At 49.1% G+C, this 9,688-nt stretch overlaps 1 non-coding gene across 1 annotated transcript; it reads right to left on the bottom strand.

The window, feature by feature from the left end:
- Window positions 1–8,190: 8,190 nt before the first annotated feature.
- TRNAW-CCA (transfer RNA tryptophan (anticodon CCA)) lies at window positions 8,191–8,263 on the bottom strand. The gene has a single exon. It is a non-coding gene; the product is annotated as a tRNA-Trp (tRNA).
- Window positions 8,264–9,688: the final 1,425 nt, after the last annotated feature.

Genomic DNA, 9,688 nt, shown 5'->3' with positions numbered 1-9,688 from the left:
GCAAATGCGACGAGCATATGTCGATCGTCATAACGAGCCTTGGCACGGCCTTTAAGAGGAGAGAGTCCGGAGGCGGGCCAGTCGACGGGATTCTTTGGCACGAAAAATAGTTCGGCCTATGGAAGATTTATCATGTGGAGACCACGAAGGATAGTGTCGGTAAAGCTTTGGGGGTTGCGCGCATACAGAAGAAAGAAAGGCACATAACTTGTTACTTCAGGATTTTCAGTATTGTAAGCGTACGTAACAAACGGTAAAATAGAATCCCGATTTTTTTTATTTCTGGAGACATACATGGCAAGCATGTTGGTCAGCGTACGACTCGTGCGCTCAGTGAGGCCGTTTGCTTGCGGGTGGTAAGGGGTCGAGTGCTGGTAATCACATCTACAAAGACGTAGTAGTTCTTCAACAACGTCTGCAGTAAACTGCCTTCCACGATCACTAATCACAACGCGTGGAACACCATGACACAGAATCACGCAGTAGAGCAGGAAAGATGAAACGTAAGCTGCTGTAGCCGAAGCAAGTGCCGCCGTCTCAACATACCGGGTCCATATATTCCACACGCACACAATAATCCAGCGACGTCCGGTAGTAGAAATGGGGAAGGGACCCAGCAAGTAGGAACCAACTTTTTCAAATGGCAAGCTCAGCGGCTTAACTGGCTGCAGGGTACCCCCAGAAGGGGTCGTTAACTGCTTATGTCGTTGGCAAATTGCACAGCTGGAAACGTACTGCTTCGCCGTCTTCCAGAGCTTGGGCCGATAAAAACGTAGGCGCAGGCGATAGAGCGTCCGAGCAAAGCCAAGGGGGCCTGACGTGATGTCACCGTTTATGGCCTGAATGATCATAGGTCTCGATGTCTGGAGAACCACGAGGAGAAGTAGAGTGCCGTCAGCAGAATAATTCGTCGTACACAATAAACTGTCAACAATAATGAAAGGTGACATGATCTTGAACTGTAACGCGAAGAGACACAGACAGAGACTAGAAGCAGACAAGACGAGTGCTATGTTGCTATCCTTTTGCTATGAAAGGTGAGCCCCGTGTTGGTGACCGAGCGGCGTCAAGAATAGGTCTAATGGAAGCGTAATGCTTTTGCTCACGCTTGAAGGCGGTCGCATCAGGAAACTGTTCAGAGATGGTAAGGAGGTATTCATCTAATTCATCGTCCGTATCTCGCATGTTTGTTGACGGAAGGCGAGATAAACAGTCAGCATCGGTGTGACAGCGACCACTCTTGTATGTGATGGAAAGATCGTTTTCTTGAAGCCGAAATGACGATCCATCTAGCTAATCGGCCAGATGGATCGCGTAGTCCAACCAACCAGCAAAAAGAATGGGGGCTGTCACTATCGTGAAGTGGCGGCCGTACAAGTATGGTGGAAACTTGTGGGTGGCGAAGACTACCGCGAGGTATTCCAATTCGGTTATGGTATAATACCGCTCAGCCTTGATAAAAGTACGGCTTGCTTAGGCGATGACCAGTTGGCGTCCGCCATGTATCTGTACGAGTACTTCTCCGACGCCCACCCCACTAGCATCGGTGTGAAGCTCGTTTGGGGCCTCAGGATCAAAGTGGTGCAAAATAGGAGCTAAGGTGAGCAGGAATTTTAGTTGACGGAATGCAGACTCACACTCAGGAGTCCATGTAAACGGTGTGTCCTTGTGAAGGAGTGCCGTGAGCGGCTGAGCTAGGCATGCAAAGTCCTTAACAAAACGACGAAAGTACGAACATAATCCCAGCAAACTGCGGAGGTCTTTCACCGTCTTCGACTGCTGGAAGTCACGAACGGCTGCAAGCTTCTGCGGGTCTGGGCGGACGCCTCCTTTGTCGGCGAGGAAACCCAAAACAAGTGTTTGACACTCGCCAAAATGGCACTTTTGGAGTTTAATATCAGTCCAGCTTACCGTGTGCAGTGAAGCACAGCTTCCGGTCTTTGGTTGCGCTCGTGAAATGTCCTGCCGTAAATGACAACATCGTCTAAGGAACACATGCATATTTCCCATCAAATTCCACACTGAATCGTGTCCATAAATCGTTCGAATGTTGTCGGAGCATTACAGAATTTTTTTTTCATTTGTTTAACTCAAATGAGCAATAATTTCATTCCGGAGACTGTTCTCACTATCACGAAATCTGGCAATAACAGTTGTGGCTCCAGCTGTTTTCGATGACATTGCATGACGACATTGCGCATATGACAGCAAGCAATTTTTCACAGCTTTGACACGAGAGTGTAAATTCCCTGGTTCATGCAGTACAATAATGTTCGGCTCACATGTTCACAGGAGCCCCGTTAACAGATTGGCAACGCTTTCTTCCTATGTTTTAGAAGTATTTAAGGGTCCCTTTAAGGCAAGTCCAGCTACTTAGAACAGGGCGCTTTCAGCTACGTACGAAACGTCGATCACACTGGTTTGACGAAGAGCGCCGTCAGTAGTGTTTCACATCGACAGTGAGGTGGAACCGACGGGAAACCGCCGGTGTTCGGAAAACGAGCGCAGCATTTCCACGCGCTCACTTATATACGGGGAATTCTTACGGATTGTTTAGTAAGCCTTTTAAGGTATGTCTGTGTGTCATAAAGGTTAGAGTAGCAGACTTGTGTGCTGGCGGTACCATGATCGAACCCCACCGGTCGACGTTTCTATTTCATATATATATATATCATAGCGTGCTATATATATATAGCATATATATATAGCACGCTCGCTTGCACACACGAGGTCGTCCTCCCCGTCGTCAGCTTGGTTGGGCGCAGATGGCGTCGCAGCATTTGCCCCCCTTCAGAAGAAGCATCGTCCCGATGCTCGGCGGGTAGTTCAGCCGACCAGCAAGTGTCTATGTTATTCAGCAAAATAAGGTTTCATGCACACCACGTGCACAGTCTCAGGCAGGTCCTGACGGCGCCTCGAGCAGGATTGGCTGTCAGGAATGACTTCATAGTTGACGTCGCTGAGGCGTCGTAGAACCTTGCACGGTTCGAAGTATCGGCGCAGAAGCTTCTCCGCGAGGCCTCGGCGGCGTACTGGAGCCCAAACCCCGACTCTTTGGCCGGGCTGGTAGACGACGCATCGATGGCGTTGATTGTAACGTCGCGCATCACGGTCTTGCTGGCTAGTTATGCGAACGCCTGCGAGCTGTCTTTCTTCTTCGGCGTGCTCTGTATAATCTGCGGCGTCAGTCTCGGAATCGCTGGAATCATGAGGAAGCATAGCATCCAGCATTGTAGTCACTTCTCGACCGTGGAGGAGACTGAGTGGCGTCATTCTTGTTGTTTCTTGCCGAGCCGTATTGTAAGCAAATGTTACGTAGGGTAATATTTGGTCCCAGTTCTTGTGTTCCACATCGACATACATGCACAGCATGTCTGCGAGAGTCTTGTTGAGGTGCTCCGTAAGTCCATTGCTTTGCGGGTGATAAGCTGTCGTCCTTCTGTGTGCTGTGCCAATGAGCGTGAGTACAGTTCGAAAAAGTTCAGCCGTGAACGCGGTTCCCCTGTCGGTTACGATGACCGCTGGAGCACCGTGCCTCAGGACGACGTTTTCGATGAAGAACTGCGCGGCTTCGGCTGCTGCGGTGCTCGGAAGTGCCATGGTTTCTGCGTAACGCTTAAGGTAATCTGTCGCAACTATGATCCACTTATTTCTGGCAGTTGATATTGTGAATGGGCCCAAAAGGTCCATCTCAATTTGTGCAAACGGAGTTTCCGGCACATGAACGGGATGTAATAGTCCGGCAGGTTTCGTAGGTGGCACTTTTCGTCGCTGACAGTCAAGGCACGTTAGAACGCAGTGCTTCACCTGTGTTGCGAGCCGTGGCAAGTAGTATTTCTCTTTGATCCGTGCTAATGTTCTTGTGTAGCCTAGGTGGCCCGAGGTAGCTTCATCGTGACAGGCCTGCAAGATTTCACTGCGGAGAGTTTTAGGGATGACCAGTAGGTATCTCTTCCCTGTTGAAGAGAAGTTCCGCCTAAAAAGAACACTGTTTCGTATGCAGAATGATGACAAGTTCCTTGAGAATAATCTGGGCTTGTTTGTGGCGCGGCCTTCTAAGAAATCAATTAGTGAAGCGAGCTCGTGGTCATCTTGCTGTTGTTGAAACATGATAGCCGCACCAACAGCTCCTAAAAAGCCTGCGGATTCGTCATCCTCTCAGCCTGACGACTCGATCGGTGATCTGGAAAGGCAGTCAGCGTCTAAGTGCTGCCTTCCCGATTTATAAACCACTGTCATGTCGTACTCTTGAAGCCGTAGGCTCCAGCGTGCCAAATGTGCAGATGGATCTTTCATGTTGGTCAACCAACAGAGAGAATGGTGGTCACTTATGACTTGAAATGGGCGGCCCCATATGTACGGGCAGAACTTGGTAATGGCCCATACTACAGCCAAGCATTCCTTCTCTGTGGTGGAGTAGTTCGACTCGGCACGTGACAGTGTTCTACTCGCGTAAGCGATGACTCGCTCAGCGCCGTCTTGCTGCTGAACAAGGACGGCACCTAGACCCACATTGCTGGCGTCGGTGTTGATCATTGTCGGCGCATCCACGTCAAAGTGGGCAAGAACAGGCGGAGTTTGTAGACGGTGCCGCAACTCGTTAAATGCCGCCTCCTGCTCCTCGCCCCACACAAACGTGACATCTTCTCTGGTTAGGCAGGTGAGCGGTGAGGTGATGTGTGCAAAACCCGCAATAAATCGCCGATAATATGCGCATAGATTCAGGAAGCTTCTGACTGCCTTCTTGTCCGTAGGCCTTGAAAACATTGCGACGGCTGCGATTTTCTCAGGATCAGGTCTGACACCTGTGTGACTTACAATGTGGCCCAAAAACTGTAGTTCTTCTTAGCCAAAGTGGCACTTTTCAGGTTTTAAGGTAAGCCCAGTGGATTGTATGGCTTGAAGAACTGACAGTAGCCGACTGAGATGTTCATCAAATGTGGCAGAATAAACAATCACATCGTCTAGGTACACTAAGCAAGTCTTCCACTTAAGGTCTGAGAGAACAGTATCCATTAGTCTTTGGAACGTGGCTGGGGCGGAGCACAAACCAAAAGGAAGAACTTTGAATTCATAGAGCCCATCAGGCGTCACAAACGCAGTCTTTTCGCGATCCCGCTCATCGACCTCTATTTGCCAGTATCCACTTTTTAAGTCCATCGATGAGAAGTAACATGCATGCCGTAGCCTGTCGAAGGAATCGTCGATGCGTGGTAAGGGATACACGTCTTTTTTCGTAACCCGATTGAGCTTGCGATAATCTATACAAAACCTCAGGCTACCATCCTTCTTCTTAACGAGTACCACGGGCGATGCCCAAGGGCTTTTCGACGGCTGGATGACATCATCTTCTAGCATTTTCTTGACTTGCTGCTGTATTGCTTCACGCTCTTTCTCAGCCACGTGATACGGATGCTGTCGGATGGGTATTGCTGTTTCCTCCGTAATGATGCGGTGTTTCGTCAGTGGTATTTGACGCACTCGGGACGTTGTAGAGAAGCAGTCCTTAAAATGGTCAATCAGTTCTCTGAGCCTTTGTTTCTGTTGCGGTGCTAAACCTGGGTCAACGTCGACGACGGGTGTAGATGGCATCGTATCGGTGGTTGATTCCTCTTTTACAGCAAAGCAGTGTTGGACGTGGTCAATTTCGTCAAAGTACGCCACAGCGGTGCCTTTACTGATGTGCCGGCGTTCAATGGTAAAATTTGTCAGTAGTACCTCTGTGCGACCGCCGATTAGGCTGAAGATACCCCGAGCGATGGCAATACCTTGATGGAACAGAAGTGTAGTTAGTTGTTCGGCTACACCGTCATTGTCAAACTGTTCTCCGCAACTTATGGAGACAAGACTGCATGATAGTGGTGGTATGCAGACGTCGTCGTCGGTGACACGTAACGATGTACGCCGGCGCTCTTCGTCTTGGCTCGTGTTTGTACTAGTTAAGAAGGTTATCTCGCCGTCCCGTATGTTAACCACGGCGCCGTACTCCCGCAAGAAGTCCATTCCAAGGATGAGTGATCTGCAGCACTCTTTTAAAATCATAAAAGTGGCGACAAAAACTGTATTTCCTACCTGGAGCCGTGCAGTACATTTTCCTGTAGGTACCATTATCTGACACCCGCAATTTCGAATATAAGGGCCCGTCCATTGCATTTTGACTTTCTTAAGCCGGTCTGCCAACTGCTCACTCATTATCGAAACGTCTGCACCAGTATCAACTAAAGCTGTCACGTCGTGCCCATCAATTGTTAAGAGTAGGTCGGCACTTACAAATTCGTCGGCGTCCCGTTTCTCCGGGTTGCTCTGCTCGTTTCTCAGCAATAATGGGGGATTTTGGGCGGTTCGCCGACTTGCAACGTTCCCCCCCGGAGGTCGCTGATTTCAGTTTCCCCACCGTGGGCTTGGAGAGCGGCCTCGTACCACGTCGGCGAAACTGCGACGGTTCGGCGAAGAATAACGTAATGGAGACGGCGAGCGCGACCGCAGATTAGCTGAGCTGCCTCGTTCCCGACTGACACTGTCGTCGAAGCGTGGATGACTCTCTGGAAACTGGCGCGGAGTGGCAGGTGACATTTCCTGGATGCCACCTTGGCGATGAGGGCAAAAACGATAAATGTGCCCTGGTTCGCCACAGTGAAAACACAATGGTCGGCGATCAGCAGTGCGCCATACGTCGGTCCTGCGAGGCTGGGGTCGCCTGAAATGCTCCCGCTGTATCCAGGCAGCAATTGGTGGCCGCTGGTGGTACTGCTGTACCGGCATGGTAGAAAGCGGGCGACGGACAGCGTCTGCGTAGCTATATGCGCGTGGCTCGAAGCGCGGCTCGGGACTCGGTTCAGGGAGTGGCTCGGGAGGTGCTAATGCTTGCCGAATTTCTTGGCGAACAACTTCAGCGACCGAAGCAACAGTAAACTCTTTCGGTGTCACAGTTTGCTTCGCAATCTCCTCGCGCACAATGTCTCTTATCAGTTGACGCAGCGAGGTCTCGTCTGTCACTGTGAGTACTGCGGCTCCTGCAGGCGCATCGTCAGTCAGGCGTTCGTATTGCCGACAACGCTGCTGGAGCGCCGGCTCGATTGCTGTGGCTTCCTTAATGAATTCTTCCACTGTTGTTGGCGGGTTACGCACGAGACCAGCGAATAGCTGTTCTTTGACGCCGCGAATGAGATGGCTCAGCTTCTTCGAATCCGGCATGTTGGGATCCGCGCGGCGAAACAAACGGGACATGTCCTCGGCAAACATGGAGACACTTTCATTGGGCTTCTGAATGCGCAACTCGAGAAGGTGTTGTGCATTATCTCGGCGATCAGTGCTTCCGAAGGTGTCAAGTAGCCGACGACAAGATTCGTCCCACGTTGTCAAATGTGCCTCGCGGTTTTGGAACAACGTCCTTGCGCTACGTTCAAGAGCGAAGTACACATTGGAAAGCTTCTGGTCCGGACGCCACTGATTGACCTTAGCTACGCGTTCGTACTGGTCCAGCCAGTTTTCGGCGTCTTCGTACGTGTCACAGTGGAAGCTTGTGGGGGCTAGATTATTTTGGATAGTCAGCTGTGTTAGACTTGCAATCGCCATTTCCTGAGTCGTTGAGGTGGCTGACGAAGTTAGTTGCAAGAGACCGAATTCCGGGCACAGACCTTGCAGGTGGCGGCTTGCGCGGTGCACAGGTGTCTCGATGCGTGGATGATGTCTTGAAGGGCTGGACGCAGGGCTACTTGCAGGGCTACTCGCAGGAGTCGCCCCTATCATTAGGCGATGATGCGATACCAGCACCTCCACCAGTGTCACGGCTCACTTGAGACAAGAGCGGAGGGCGTTTTTTAATCTACACAATTAGAACAAGCGTTCAGTTTAAGCTGCTTCGTCGCTAACACGCTCGCTTGCACACACTGGGTCGTCGTCCTCGTCGTCAGCGTGGTTGGGCACAGATAGCGTCGCGGCAATATATATATATATATATATATATATATATATATATATATATATATATATATATATATATATATATATATATATAAATAAACGAGAAGAAAGGGGGTTAACCGAGGGACCCGATATTTTTATTAGTCATGTAATGAGAAGCCAACAAACACTGACACCAAGTACAACATAGGGGAAATTGCATGTGCTTAGTAAATGAAATAAAGTAATGATAAATTAGTGGAAATTAAAGTGGATGAAAAAACAACTTGCCGCAGGTGGGAACCGAACCCACAACCTTCGCATGTGGCGTGCGATGCTCTACCAATTGAGCTACCGCGGCGGCGTTTCCCCATCCACTTTCTTGGGTATTTATGTGTACTAGTAGAACCCTGGGAGTAGAACCCTGGGAGTATATATATATATATATATATATATATATATATATATATATATATATATATATATATATATATATATATATATATATATATATATATATATATATATATATATATGTATATATATATATATATATATATATATATATATATATATATATATATATATATTTGTGTGTGTGTGTGTGTGTGTGTGTGTGGGTGTGGGTGTGTGTCCGAAAATGATTGTCACAACTTCGCGGTAATCTTCGCTTTATTGCCAAACCGTTTCGGTTGGTGGACCTACTAATGTCAGCGGTTGCCTGGAACCCCTGAGGAAGGATGGTCCACCAATGAAAAAAGCACAGGACATCACCGATGACTCTAGACAGGAGGGCACGGCCTCGGTCAGTCAGCACTTGATACGGGGTGCCGTGTACTAAAATTAGATCACGAAAGGGAGAGTCCGCCGCGTCTGTAGGACAGCCGGTCGCCGGCGATCGTGTCGTTGCGTGGCGCGCCGTGTAATCGGTAGTGACGGCAACCCATTTGTTTCGTGAAGCGGACGTAGGAAAGGGTTCAAGACGGTCTAAGCCGCCACGGAAGAAGGGTCAGGTGGGACGTCGATGGGCTGAAGATACCCAGCAGGAAGCACAGGCAGTTTCTTTTGGTGTTGACAGAGCTTGCAGGCGTTGACATGCCACCGCACTGGCTAGGCAAGGCGAGTACCAGCGATAGCGCGCGCGGTCATGCGTGCGAGTAACACCAAGGTGGCCAGTGGTTTCGGCGCCGTAAAGTTCACGAAGAACTCTTGAGGGCGGGTGTTAACTAGAGATCTAGGCCGTCATAGCACATACTGCAAAATAAGATTATAACTGATCCTGTGTTCTTACATCCGGAATAAAATGATATATCGATAGACAGACTCGGAACGCATGAACGAGGCAAAGAATGCTAAACGCAAAAAAAATTACACGTGCACGTCACCGCTAACAAGCCCCATATTCACTCTAAATATAAATTTCGTTAATAATCTAGTCTTTCCACACCGTAAAAGCAAGCATGGAACATTTTCGAGGGCTTCTAATCCTACTAACAGCTTTGACACAGAATTTCCCCACAATGAGCTCTTGCAGGCAAGCGGCAAAACTTTGTGTTTCACACACCGGCTCTTAACATAAAAGAAACGATGATTTACTTATTGTGACCCAATCTTCATTAACGTACGCAGTTAGAAAATTCCCTGCACATCACCCTTAACGTACCCCCATTTCCTCTCAATATTAACCTGCGAGTGACGTGCACACGTAAATATGGCTTTAGAGCGCTTCTCGTTGCACCAACAGCTTTGCTGTTGAAACCTTGAGCACTGCCTGGCAACTGAAACT

Source organism: Dermacentor albipictus, unplaced genomic scaffold, assembly GCF_038994185.2.
Source record: "Dermacentor albipictus isolate Rhodes 1998 colony unplaced genomic scaffold, USDA_Dalb.pri_finalv2 scaffold_34, whole genome shotgun sequence".
NCBI classification, from domain to species: Eukaryota; Metazoa; Arthropoda; class Arachnida; order Ixodida; family Ixodidae; genus Dermacentor; species Dermacentor albipictus.
This window is presented reverse-complemented; position numbering and strand designations above follow the sequence as displayed.